This window comes from Rhinoderma darwinii, chromosome 2, assembly GCF_050947455.1.
Source record: "Rhinoderma darwinii isolate aRhiDar2 chromosome 2, aRhiDar2.hap1, whole genome shotgun sequence".
NCBI lineage: Eukaryota > Metazoa > Chordata > Amphibia > Anura > Rhinodermatidae > Rhinoderma > Rhinoderma darwinii.
This window is the reverse complement of record NC_134688.1, coordinates 339,001,710-339,015,952: the sequence shown is the minus strand read 5'-3', so window position 1 is coordinate 339,015,952 and position 14,243 is coordinate 339,001,710. Positions and strand designations below refer to the sequence as shown.

Genomic DNA, 14,243 nt, shown 5'->3' with positions numbered 1-14,243 from the left:
TAAACCTACATTTTATTTGAAAGAATGTAGATTTTCATTTTCATGGCCTACTTCCAAAAATTTCTGCAAAAAAAACGTTCCGTCAAAATGCTTACTATACCCATAAATAAATTCCTCGAGGGGTGTAGTTTCCCAAATGGGGTCACTTTTGGGGGGTTTCCAATGTTGTGGTACCACAAGAGCTCTTCAAATCTGAAATGGTGCCTAAAATATATTCTAATAGAAAGGAGTGTCCAAAATCCACTAGGTGCTCCTTTATTTCTGAGGCCTGTGTTTCAGTCCATAAGCATACTAGAGCCACATGTGGGATATTTCCTAAACCTGCAGAATCTGGTAAATAAATATTGAGTTGCGTTTCTCTGGTAAAACTTTGTGTTACAAAAAAAATGGATTAAAAATAAATTTCTGCAACAACAAAAATTTAAATTTGTAAATTTCCCCCCTAGTTTGGTTTCATTCCTGTGAAACGCCTAAAGGGTTAAGAAACTTTCTAAATGCTGTATTGAATACTTTGAGGGGTGGAGTTTTTAAAATGGGGTGACTTTTTGGAGGTTTCTAATATATAAGGCCCTAAAAGCCACTTCACAACTGAACTGGCCCCTGTAAAAATAGCCTTTTGAAATTTTCTTGAAAATGTGAGAAATTGCTGCTAAAGTTCTAAGCCTCGTAACGTCCTAGAAAAATAAAAGTATGTTCAAAAAGCGATGCCAATCTAAAGTAGACATGTGGGGATGTAAATTAGTGACTATTATGTGTGGTGTAACCGCCTGTCTTACAAGCAGATACATTTAAATTTAGAAAAATGTTAATTTTTGCAATTTTTCGCTAAATGTTGGTGTTTTTCACGTTTAAATACTGAATGTTTCGAGCAATTTTTGCATGTAACATAAAGTCCAAGGTGTCACGAGAAAACAATCTCAATCTCTTGGATAGGTGAAAGCATTCCGAAGTTGTTACCACATAAAGTGACACATGTCAGATTTGAAAAATGAGGCGCTGTCAGGAAGGTCAAAAGTGGCTAAAGAGGGAAGGGGTTAATATATTTTTCATCTTTCGGTCTGAGGTACAGAGGTAATGACTGGAAAATGTATAAGACTTTTGGGAATTCTACCATTTTCAGGATATTAGCCCGCCCCATGAAAGAAAGGGAAAAGTGTTTCCAAAGTTTTACGGTTTGTTCTAATTTAGAAATATACGCAGTGACATTGTGTTTATATGAGTTTGCTGGTTGCCTCGTAATCTGCTGAGCCTTTCAATATTAACCCCTTCAGGACTGAGCCTGTTTTGGCCTTCAGGACGAAGCCGATTTTTCAAATCATTTTGTACTTTATGTTAGGGAATAAATTTGGTCAATAAATTCAATATTTATTTGTAAAAAAACACCAAGATTTAGAGAAAATTAGCAAAAATTAGCATTTTTCTAAATTTAAATGTATCTACTTGTAAAACAGATAGTAATACCGCACAAAATACTTACTAGTTTATATTTCCCATATGTCTACTTTATGTTTGCATAGTTTTTTGAATATTATTTTATTTTTCTAGGACGTTACAAGGCTTAGAACTTTAGCAGCAATTTCTCATATTTTTTTAAGAAAATTTCAAAAGCCTATTTTTTCAGGGACCAGTTAAGTTCTGAAGTGGCTTTGAGTGCCTTATATATTAGAAAGCCCCCATATATCACCCCATTTTGAAAATGGCACCCCTCAAAGTATTCAAAACAGCATTCAGAAAGTGTTTTGCCCCTTTAGGCGTTTCACAGGAATTAAAGCAAAGTAGATGGGAAATTTACAAATTTCATTTTTTTTTTGAAAATTCATTTGTAATACATTTTTCCTGTACCACAGAAGGTTTTACAAAATCACATACTAATTCCAATAAATGCAGCAAAAAACCTGTGGGGTCAAAATGCTAACTATACCACTAGAAAAATTCCTTGAGGGGTATAGTTTCCAAAATGGGGTCACTTTTGGGGGGTTTCCACTGTTTAAGTCCCTCCAGGGCATTGCAAACATGACACGGTACCGAAAACCATTCCAGTAAAATCAGCACTCCAAAATCCAAATGGCGTTCCTTCCCTTCTGAGCCCTGCTGTGGGTCCAAAAACAGTTTATTACCACATATGGGGTATTGCCGTAATCGGGAGAAATTGCTTTACAAATGTTGGGGTGCTTTTTGTCCTTTATTCCTTGCAAAAATTCGAAATTTCTACGTTTTTCCAGAGAAAAAGTAGATTTTCATTTTCACAGACTAACTCCAATAAACATAGCAAAATACCTGTGGGGTCAAAATGCTTACTATACCCCTAGATAAATTCCCTGAGGGGTGTAGTTTAAAAAATGGGGTCACTTTTGGGTGTTTCCACTGTTTTGACACCACAAGACCTTTTCAAACCTGACATAGTGCCTAAAATATATTCTAAAAAAAGCAGGCCCCAAAATCCACTAGGTGCTCCTTTGCTTCTGAGGCCTGTGTTTCAGTCCATTATCACACTAGGGCCACATGTGGGATATTTCTAAAAACTGCAGAATCTGGGCAATAAATATTGAGATGCGTTTCTCAGGTAAAACTTTCTGTGGTACAGAAAAAAATGTATTACAAATGAATTTTGTAAAAAAAAATGAAATTTGAAAGGGTTGAAACACTTTCTGAATGCTGTTTTGAATACTTTGAGTGGTGCAGTTTTCAAAATGGGGTGTTTTATGGGGGTTTCTAATATATAGGGCCCTCAAAACCCCTTCAGAACTGAACTGGCCCCTATAAAAATAGCCTTTTGAAATTTTCTTAAAAATGTGAGAAATTGCTGCTAAAGTTCTAAGCCTTGTAACGTCCTAGAAAAATAAAAGGATGTTCAAAAAACGATGCAAACATAAAGTACACATATGGGGAATGTGAAATAGTAACTATTTTGTGTGGTATTACTATCTGTTTTACAAGCAGATACAATTTCTTCATATTTTCTCTAAATTTTGGTGTTTTTCACAAATAAGCAATGAATTTATCGACCAAATTTTTTCACTAACCTAAAGTACAATATGTCACGAGAAAACAATCTCAGAATCAATTGGATAGGTAAAAGCATTCCAGAGTTATTACCACATAAAGTGACACATGTCAGATTTGAAAAAATGGGTCTGGTCCTCAAGGCCAAAATGAGCTGGGTACTCAAGGGGTTAATTCTTATTGGTTAATTGAAGGTTTCCGCGGGGGTGTGAACCTCTATCGTGATTGGACACCAATGTATATCTATGTTATTAATAAAATCTGTGGTAAAATCAATTCTACTTCCTGCATAAATCAGATCAGATCTCTGTCAGGATGAATCGGTCACCACGTTTATGCTGCCCTCCCTCCAGCCGCTGATTGACAGCTTTCTCCCTATTACTGTGCATAGCAGGAAAGCTGCCAATCAGCGGTGAGTAGGTGGGGAGATCCTGAAGCTCATGATTACCGAGGGCTCCTAGCTCCCAGCACGATGCAGGCGCTGTAACATTGTATATAGTCTAATGCCTAGAGCTTATACTGTAATATTAGCTATCACCACTAGATGGCGCTACCATAAAAAAAAGGGCCAGGACAAAGTGATATAGGGGAGCAAATAGCAGGAAGTGCAGTCAGTGTGTGGCTGATGCCACATGTAGTGCATGGGGAGCCTGTGTAGCTCAATTGAAAACGTGAGGCCCCCAAGGACAGGGCAAGTGAGAGAGAGTGAAGCCGCGCAGGGTGGTCCATGAGTAGTTGCCGCGAGACTGCCAATGTGAACAGGGGACAGACACCTGGAGATCCTAAAGGCTAAAGAGGAATTGAGTAAATCTGGAGCTTTGCCGCCGAGGAGGTGCCGATGCGCTGGTATTGAGAGAGTCTGTGGGAGCCATTGCTGGGCTGAGGAAGCGGGGTGTCCTTAAAAAGACAGTACCACTTTCTAACAAGGACTTGGACCAGATCTGTGGTAGTCTCTCTTTGCCATCGGACCGTACTCCTGTTGAGCAGAGTATTGTGTGACATGCATATCGCGCTCTCAGAGCCACTAGTGGTCAGGCAATGTGAAAGGACCCTCGGAGGCGGAGGATGTTCCCAATACTAAGTGAGTGGTGCAATCTCATGAGAACTGCCCAGGCGTGACAGGCTGTGGTAGAGAGGAGCCTGGGTAGAGAGATCCATAGTTGCACACTAGGTCGAGAAGGAAGCGACAGTCACTGTAGCGCAACCCGGCTTGGGGGACTACCGCCTGGTCAATATCCCCGACCCAGGTTCTAGGACCGCTCCGTATCATCCTAGAAAACCTCTATTACATTTTGCATAATTTTGTTATCTGATAAATTGTATGACGTTGCGCATCGGGAATTGTATTTATGATCCACAGGATCGAGTTCTTCTCCAAGATGTTTTCCGACTAGAAGGATCGATAGGATCACATTGGTCTGTGATTGGCTGTTTCCACCTCTCAATGGAGAGTGACTGAGCGCGTGCAGCTTTGTCTGATCAGCATGGGACACATCACGGAATGTTATGAGAGAGGAATTAAAAGAACACCAGGGGGCGCCATAACAAGCACGTAACAGCAATATCTAGCCAGAGAAATCGACTTTCGCATGGACACATAGACTTTCCATTGAGCCCGTACACCGCTCTGAGGAAAGCCGATCAGAAACGAAGTCGCACATTTCTCACCCGAGAGTGTCTACCGCTTTGTTTTAGCGATAATGGGGGTCTCAGTGCTCGAACCCCCACCAATCAAAACTTCTGACATGTCAGTCTGACGTCAATACTTTTTTTAAAAGTTTAGTTATGATTTAGACTTCAACCCATTATTTTACAGGTCCACTTCCAAAAGCGATTTTATGACATGTAGTATTAGGGCTTATTCAGACGAACGAGTGTAAACTCAGACATTCGTTTTTCACGGTCGCAGTCCCCCCCCCCCTTTGCCGGACCCATTTTCACCGATCCCTCATAGACTTGAGTCTATTGAGGGTTCTGTGAAAATGGACAAAAATAGGACATGGGCCCTTCACATGGTTCGTTAAAACAACGGCCGTGTGAACAGCCCAATAGAAATACATGGAGTCGTGTAACAGCCGTTACAAAAACGTCCGTCACACGGATTACATTTACCGTCGTCTGAATAAGCCCTAAATCTGTGGGGATAGTGTTTTGCTTCATAGTCCAATTTTATAAAGAACAAGTTGTATTCTAAAGAATATTGGTTCAGCCCACAAAATTGTTTTTAATTGGACTTCCCCATACAGTATAATGCCCCCATAGGTGCCCCATATGGTATAATACCCCCTAAGCTGCCCCTAGTGCCAGAGTCCACGTAGATAGTACCACAGTGCCCATGTAGATAGTACCACAGTGCCCATGTAGATAGTACCACAGTGCCGATGTAGATAGTACCACAGTGCCCATGTAGATAGTGCCGTACCACCCTCATAGATAGTACCACCCCACCCCCTGTAGATAGCACTATCCCCCCTGTAGTCATTGGGACTCCCCCTAGGGGCGGAATCCCCAGCCTGGAGGAGATCCTGACATCACTGTCCATATATGGACGGTGACATCAGGGTTTCCCTCGAGGAGCGGAATCCCTTTCCCCGGGCTCATCGCTTAAAGTAGGGCTGTGTCCACGGTGTCCTCTGTACTAATGCTGAAGCAGGGAGCCGACGGTTCCCTACTGCAGCATTGGGCTCAACAGTATCTGCATCCTAACAGAGCTAGCCACATTGCCCTCATAACAGAGCAAGCCACAGTGCTTCAGGCCCCATAACAGAGCTTGCCACAGTGCCCATATAACAGATCAAGCCACAGTGCACCCATAACAGAGCTAGGCACAGTACCCCCATAACAGAGCTAGCCACAGTGCCTCATCACAGAGCTAGCCACAGTGCCTCAAAACAGAGCTAGCCACAGTGCCTCATAACAGAGCTAGCCACAGTGCCTCATAACAGAGCTAGCCACAGTGCCTCATAACAGAGCTAGCCACAGTGCCTCATAACAGAGCTAGGCACAGTGCACCCATAACAGAGCTAGGCACAGTGCCCTCATAACAGAGCTAGCCACAGTGCCTCATAACAGAGCTAGGCACAGTGCCCCCATAACAGAGCTAGCCACAGTGCCTCATAACAGAGCTAGCCACAGTGCCTCATAACAGATCTAGCCACAGTGCCTCATAACAGAGCTAGCCACAGTGCCTCATAACAGAGCTAGGCACAGTGCCCCATAACAGAGCTAGGCACTGTGCCCTCATAACAGAGCTAGCCACAGTGCCTCATAACAGAGCTAGGCACAGTGCCCCCATAACAGAGCTAGCCACAGTGTCCAATAAAAGTATAAAAGCCATCTTGCACCCCAAAATTACCCCATCACAAAGGCAGGAACTGTATGCCCATATTAGGACCAATCTGAAAAAGTGCCCCATTACAGAGCTGGTCTGCTGCAAAACCCCTATTAGGGTCTATTCACACGGTGCAGTCAAATCACAGTTTATTGAGATTATCGATAAACGTGTGTACCCCCAATTAAACCGGCAATGTACCACAATTTGATTGCATCGTGTGAATAGACCCTTACAATCTAAAGAAGGCACAAAGTGAGATCATTGCTGATGAGAGGAGATTCAGCAGCTGGATATCCAATGAAGTTTCATGTAGAAAATTAGGTTGTCTATTTGTAGGACAATTCTTTACAATGATAAAAATCTTGCTGCCTACAGCTACCACTAGAGGGAGTTTAGGAACGTACTGAACCTGGATTTATCATTGAGTCAGGATGGGTATAAATTCATACACGGTAAACTCCCCCTAATGGTGACTGAAGGTAATCAGAATTTTATAATTTACCTCTATGACTTTACAGAGGATACGGAGCTCCAACCATTGTAAAGATATATTATAAAATTAGTACAAAACTTTTTAAACCTAAAAATATAATATTTAAATGTGAAACTTGAACCAATGGAAATGAGGATTATAACAAATATGTGGATAATTTCAGATGAAATGTTTTTCTTCATTACAGTAAAATAAAAGAGACGACACAAGGTTATAATTATAATTAATAATTTATTTCTAACAATTAATACTATCATTACCCTATCAATACTATTAATATTCTATTCTTATTATTACTATCATTACTATTATTATATTATTATTACTATCATTACTATTATTATATTATTATTACTATCATTACTATTATTATTATATTATTCTTATTATTCTTATTCTTATTATATTATTCTTATTATTACTATTATTATATTATTATTATTATTATTATTACTATTACTATTATTATACTATTATTATTACTATTATTACTAATATTATACTATTATTATTACTATTATTATATTATTCTTATTATTACTATTATTACTAATATTATACTATTATTATTACTATTATTATATTATTCTTATTCTTATTACTACTATCATTACTCTAGTCCTATGCCCTATCATTAAAGCTGTTGATCCAGAAGAAGGCGAAAACCCCTGGTCACATTCTGCCAATTCGTGCCACAGGGGGAAAATTCCTTCCTGACCCCGGGAAAAGGCGATCAGTCCAAGAACCCTGGATCAAATTCGCTGCTAAATATTATAATTGACTTTACTATTATTCTTATAAATCTATATTATTATATTTGGCTATTGCCAATACTAAAATTATTGTTATATTTATTATTATACTATTTATTAATACCATTATATTATAACTATATATTTATTTTTTCTTATATTATTATTACTATTTTTATTAATATTTATATTATTATTTTGCTAGAACTATCAACTACTTCCCTAATCCTAAAGCTGTTGATCCAGAAGAAGGCGAAAACCCCGGACATATTCGGCCAATTCGTGCCACAGGGGGAAATTCCTTCTTGACCCCGGGAAAAGGCGATCAGTCCGAGAACCCTGGATCAAACCCGCTGCTAAATATTATATTATATTATTACTGCTCTTATTTTTACTTATATTATACACTATATACTATACCTAATATTATTATACTATTCTTATACTGTTGTTACTATTATTATTTTTTAAGCTTCTTTAACCTAACAATTATTATTATTATTATTATTAATATTACAGAAGTTGATATTTCTGTTGTTGTTGTGGCTGTTGATGGTATTACAGCTTGGATGGTGCCGTACCACACATCACCGGCACATTGGTCTGAGGAGGATGGTCCAGATGATGTTCCTCTTTCCTCGGAGGTTGCTGTGGATGTAGTGGAGGGGGGAATTCTGGCGGATCCTACATCTTCTTCCTGCCTGATGTTGAACTCTTCTCATCTTCATGCTGACTTTTTCCGTGATGTCTTTTACCTCTTCCACGATTTTCTCTTCCTCCTCCTCATTCTCTTCCTCCTCCTCTTTGTCTTCAACCTCCTCAGTGTCTACTTCCATGCTTTCCACTTCATCCTCACTGTTGTCTTCCTCCTCATGTTCTTCTTCCTCTTCATCGTTGTCTTCCTCATGTCCATCTTCCTCACGGTCCTCTGCTTCTTCTGGCTCAGTCTTGTCCTCCTCCACCTTCAGATATTCGATCAGCTGGCCATCCATCATTGGTGTAGTCTTGGGTTCTTCTTCGTCCCATGGCCAAGGCAGGTATTTCCTCTGTGCTGCCCGGTTGGTCGGCATGAGGCGCTAAGAAAAAAAAAAGATTCAGTCAATTGTCTATTGAGATGTTCCTATAAAACCTTCAAATCTCTAGAGAGAACATGGATGAATCTGTTATATAGAGAACACAATAGGCGGTATGATCAGTGACCTCCATCTTGAAAATTGGTGACGGCAGGTATTGCGTGCAGTAGATGAGACGCTGAAGATCTCTCTCCTCTTCAGTCCTGGAGTAAGCTACAGAGAGAACCCAACCAGATAATGAGATCAGTCATAAAATGGCAAGAAAGTGTGAAATCTATAAAATTACAGTAACATTCCTATAATCCGCCATCAATGGGACCTGTTATGTGCTGGATTATCAGATATATTAAAAAAACAACTCACTTAAGAAGGGTAAAAGTCCATAAACGCTTTCCTGATGGCGGTAGATGTCCTAAAGAGAAGAGAATCCAGTAAGTGCCCGCTCATCAGGAATGGAGCAGAGGACAATAGGACAAGGGGTCAGATACCAAATGGGCAGCCGGTGATTTGTGGACTTGTTACCTGTCCAGGGCTCGTACTCAATAAGCGGCTACTTGTCTGAGTGGACAGCCGGCCACATGGACCTCTCCTGCTGGATCCAAGTCTGCTGCTACATGTCCATCACAGGGAAGGAAAAAACAAGAAAATGAAGACACTGACCTCCAGAGAACTGCTGCCCGCTGCCATCCTGTACACGTCCTGAACTGCAAAATCACAAGCTGGGACCCAAAAAAGAGACATAGTCACAGACCTGATAAAGACACGAACACTGCAGCTTTCTAGATGTACTGAATGTCCGCTCAGGTGTCAGACCCCCATGATCAAATATTGATGTACTATCATAAGAATGTTAATGTGTAAGTCCCGGAGAACCCCTTTTACATTTTTTTAAATATGTCTTTATAGTAATCAGAGATCAGTTTTCCCCATACGGAGCTCCAAATCCCCTGCAAAACCCTAGAATAAAATAACAAATTGTAGTTACCTGCAGCCACCACTGGGGAGCGTAGGAGAACACTGCAAACTCTTTTATTAGTGCAATGTACAACCAGTATTCAGTAATCTCCTGAGCTCCCCCTAGTGGAGGCTGCAGGCAGTTATAATGTTATCATTCTCAATGCAGGGGATTTGGACCTCTGTATCAGAAAAATGGAGCTCTGAAAGATTTATTAAGAACGTAATCAGCACCTAAAAATGACGATAAAAGGAGGACATTCACTTTACATTTAGGAGGCGTCATTTCTACATATTAATACACAGGGTTCACTTTATATTGTTTGTTATAATCCATTTGTCACTTGGAAGATGCAAATAAATGTATTAGTTAAATAAAGGTGATTTTTGGACTGTGACTTTGGATTTGTGCACATATATTTATAGGCAGTCCCACTACATTGGAGTGTGGCCCTTACTGGGTATTTATAGGGTCCCCACAAAGAAGAAGGACCAATATAAGTAATACCAGACACAAAGCAGAGTGCCCACATAACCAGTTCCAGCAGATCTTCCCATCACACAGCCAGAGAATTAAATGATACATTTCTGGTTTCATGCACCAGCCACTAGGGGGAGTACACTGCACCAGGATTTATACAGCTCATATTGAAATTCTAGGGAGCAATATAAATACATATACAGCAGCTCCCCCTAGTGGTGGCTGCCAACAGTCTTTGGAGGACATTTGTCTGAGTAGGATTTAGGTGAAATAATAAGATCCTCATCATATTCCTAATAATGTGAGTGAAGGATCATGGGAGATGAGATAAATCATCGTCAGTTATATGACATTATGGGATGTGAGAACTCTCCCACGTCCGTCTTCACTCCTCGTTGTCCTGTAACAGTCTGAGGACCACTGTTTTTTTACAAATTCAAATCCAGCGATCCCATTGGCTGCTGACCAGTGACAAAATTTAAAGGGACATGCAGCTCTTATATCAGTAGACCTCATGTAATATCTGTGTTATACTTCTGCCTATAACATGACGCTGTGGGGATAATCTGCGGGGACAGCCTTATACTTCTCTTCAGTGGGATTGACATTTCATTTTCAATATCAGATCAGACCAGATTCTTTTTAACCCCTTCCTGATCAGGTTATTTGGGGTCTCTTTGATTATATCCTGAGGTTTTCATCTTTTTATCATTACAGTGGTCGGGTTATTTCTACATCTTTATTGTACAGGGACATGAGGGGCAAATAGGGGTAAATAATAAGACCTTAGTGGTTTGGGGTGCGGTGGGGTGAACAGCATCAGACGGCGGCTCCATTCGTATATTATTATGTGACTCTATATTATCGCTGCTGTATACTTGTTTCTGTATCTGTACATTGGACTTGGTTCTGCAGAGGTTCTGTTACATTATCTTCATGCTTCATACTCATGTATTCAAAGGGATGAGCAGGGTTAAAACTTTTGCTGCACTTTTCGCACCGTACAGTCAGGGCCGGCCTTAAAGGGAATGTGTTGCCAGAAAAACCTTAGGCCTTAAGGGTGTGCGATCCATGCTACATATATACATATGCACCTTATTTCTACATATACACAATACATTGGGGTATAAATTAAGGTCCGTGGGGTCCAATACAAAATTAGTGACAGGGCCCCCCCAACTATCACACATAATGTATAGTACTGGTCTCCTCATATGGGTCAAAGGGACCATTTGGGTCCCTTCAGGCTCCCGGGCCCGTGTGCAACCGCAACCTCTGTAACCTATAGTTACACCCTGTGTATACACACATCACAGATATATACAGCACACACAACAGATATACATACACATGTAAGGTGGCCAAGGGTGGGGTATGATGGTGGTGACCCAGCAGGAGTGTCACGGAAAGAAATAAAACGTTGACTTTGCACAAGATACACATGTCTTTTGCTGGTGATAGCACGAATACCATGTACATTTCTTCCCACTCTGGGGGGGCACAGAAATTGGTTCTGAAAATGATATACAATCTTCGTACTACTGAGACGCACATTATGGATCAGGCTGGCAAGATGGGGGTTTGTTCTGAGGTGACCGGCACACACAGGGCCAAGGCCATCCCTCCTTGATACAGGGGCCACCTGCTTAGGCCTAGTAGGCCTTAAATTGGTGGCTACTACTGCGGGCCTAGTGCCCCTTGAGCTGGTGGTTGCTTGCTGTTGCGTACATGGGCCCTCCAAGCCTCCACCTGGACTGACTCTATCTTAGTCTTGCGCTACTGTTGGTCGCTGCCGTTGCACCTTCCTCTGATTGTCTCGGGTCATGTATCGGCTACATCCCTTCAGCGACCAGCCCAGCTATCCGTACAGTGTGGTCTCGCAAACCATCCCTGCTCACTCTTCAGGACACTGTTTAAAGGGAGCACTCTGCTGGTACTGTATATAAGGAGGCACTCTGCTGGTTCCTGTTTATAAGGAGGCACTCTGCTGGTACTGTATATAAGGAGGCACTCTGCTGGCACTGTTTATAAGGATGCACTCTGCTGGTACTGTATATAAGGAGGCACTCTGCTGGCACTGTTTATAAGGAGGCACTCTGCTGGCACTGTATATAAGGAGGCACTCTGCTGGCACTGTTAATAAGGAGGCACTCTGCTGGCACTGTATATAAGAAGGCATTCTGCTGGTATTGTTTATAAGGTGGCACTCTGCTGGTACTGTATATAAGGAGGCACTCTGGTGGCACTGTATATAAGGAGGCACTCTGCTGGCACTATTTATAAGGGGGCACTCTGCTGGTACTGTATATAAGGCAGCACTCTGCTGGTACTGTTTATAAGGAGGCTCTCTGGTGGCACTGTATATAAGGAGGCACTCTGCTGGTTCCTGTTTATAAGGAGGCACTCTGCTGGTATTGTATATAAGGAGGCACTCAACTGGCATTATTTAAGAGAAGGCACTCTGCAGGCAGTGTTTATAAAGAGGCAAGCTGCTGGCACTGTTTATAAAGAGGCACTCTGCTGGTACTGTTTATAAGGAGGCACTCTTCTGTCACTGTTTATAAGGAGGCACTCTACTGGTACTGTTTATAAGGAGGCACTCTACTGGTACTGTTTATAAGGAGGCACTCTGCTGGCACTGTTTATAAGGAGGCACTCTGCTGGCACTGTTTATGAGGAGGACCTCTGCTTGCTGTGCTTAAGAGGAGGACCTGTGCTTGCTGTGTGTATGGGGGCACTCTGCTGACACCAGTGTTGCAGGCACTATGACTGTAGTTATGGGGGCATCACTTGTATTTGTGATGGATTTACATAGAACACATATCCCCCCCCCCCACAGAAAGCGCGGCCACTCTGCCTACAATTCCTCCTTCCCTAATGTCTCTCCATGTGGAGTTCCCCTTTAAGTAGAAGCGTTATTTCTTTATAATGTCTCTGTTCTCACTTGTGTTTCTGTTTTTCACCAGGCGGTCGATCTCTTCATCTTCTGATCATAAAACCGGTGCAGTGTCTGCTTCTCCTGGTGCCGCTTATCATATATCTCACTATAATACTTCATGGAGGACGAGGTAAGAAAACGTTTCCAAATATAAGTGACCCGCCAATTTATACCCACCTCACCATCTGCCACCGTTCCCACATCACCGGTCCTCTCAGCCCCTCAGCCACTGTGGTCACATGTCGCTGTGGTGATGGGCAGCTATGGGCAGTCACTTGACAGGTCATTGCTGGGTACGAGACATCATCACATATATAGGGGGTGCAGGGGTGGTGCGCGGGACTGTCCTGTCATTCTAATGGCAAGGGGGCATGGCTTATTGTAATTTGGCCAAAGGGGCATTTTGTGTGTCCCACAATTTGGGAGAAGTATGGCAAACTGGTAAAGGGGCAATTCTATAACTTCATTATTTTACTGTCAGAGGGTCATTATTTTTGCCCCCCCAAAGGCCCTTTAAATGGGTGAATATGAAGCTGCAATGAATTGTGGGATTGGGGCATTTTTGTGATGCTGTCCCCATAGAAGTGATTACTGGATCTGTAGGGAAAGGAGGACAAGTCTCCTCTCGTGCTGCCCCCTGGCTCTGGTCGTGCGTCAATAAGTATAGCGGGCGCAGCGGTAGTACCCGGTTACGGGAACCTGATGGGACCTAAAAGCACCAGTTTTATATATGACACACACATGGTAGGTGAGGGGCGAAGAAGAGGAGGCAGCGGGTACATTTATTCCTCCACTATTCTCTTTTATCAGGATCCCCTAATTCCCCGGAGTATATAAATGTTGAACGACACGAAGTAACGACATGTTAACCAGATATTATCCATCAGGTAAGAGAAGCAGAATATCGATTCTCCAGTCTGTGCCAGATAATGGGATATATAAGGGTATGTTCACATTTGGCATCAGTGGGTACAGCAAAAAGTATGGCTGGTGTCCGTATTAGTAGTGGTTTTCCTACATTTTTTTGGGCAGGGGGCGTAGTAGGCATAGGGCAGTATGGAAATAATTGGGAAATGTCCTAGAAAACGTGAAGTCCAATGCGGCTGTGTAATTACAACATCCAAATAGTTAATTTTTCTTCCTACTTTCTAACAGCTCCGTACGTTGCGGAAATACAGAGATGTAGGCGGAGCCCCCGTCTCATATTTCAGCACC

General features: G+C 41.8%; 1 pseudogene; it reads left to right on the top strand.

Moving 5' to 3' along the window:
- Positions 1–10,405: 10,405 nt before the first annotated feature.
- The window catches only part of LOC142741845 (T-lymphocyte surface antigen Ly-9-like), a 50,574-nt pseudogene continuing 46,736 nt past the window's right edge, over positions 10,406–14,243 (top strand).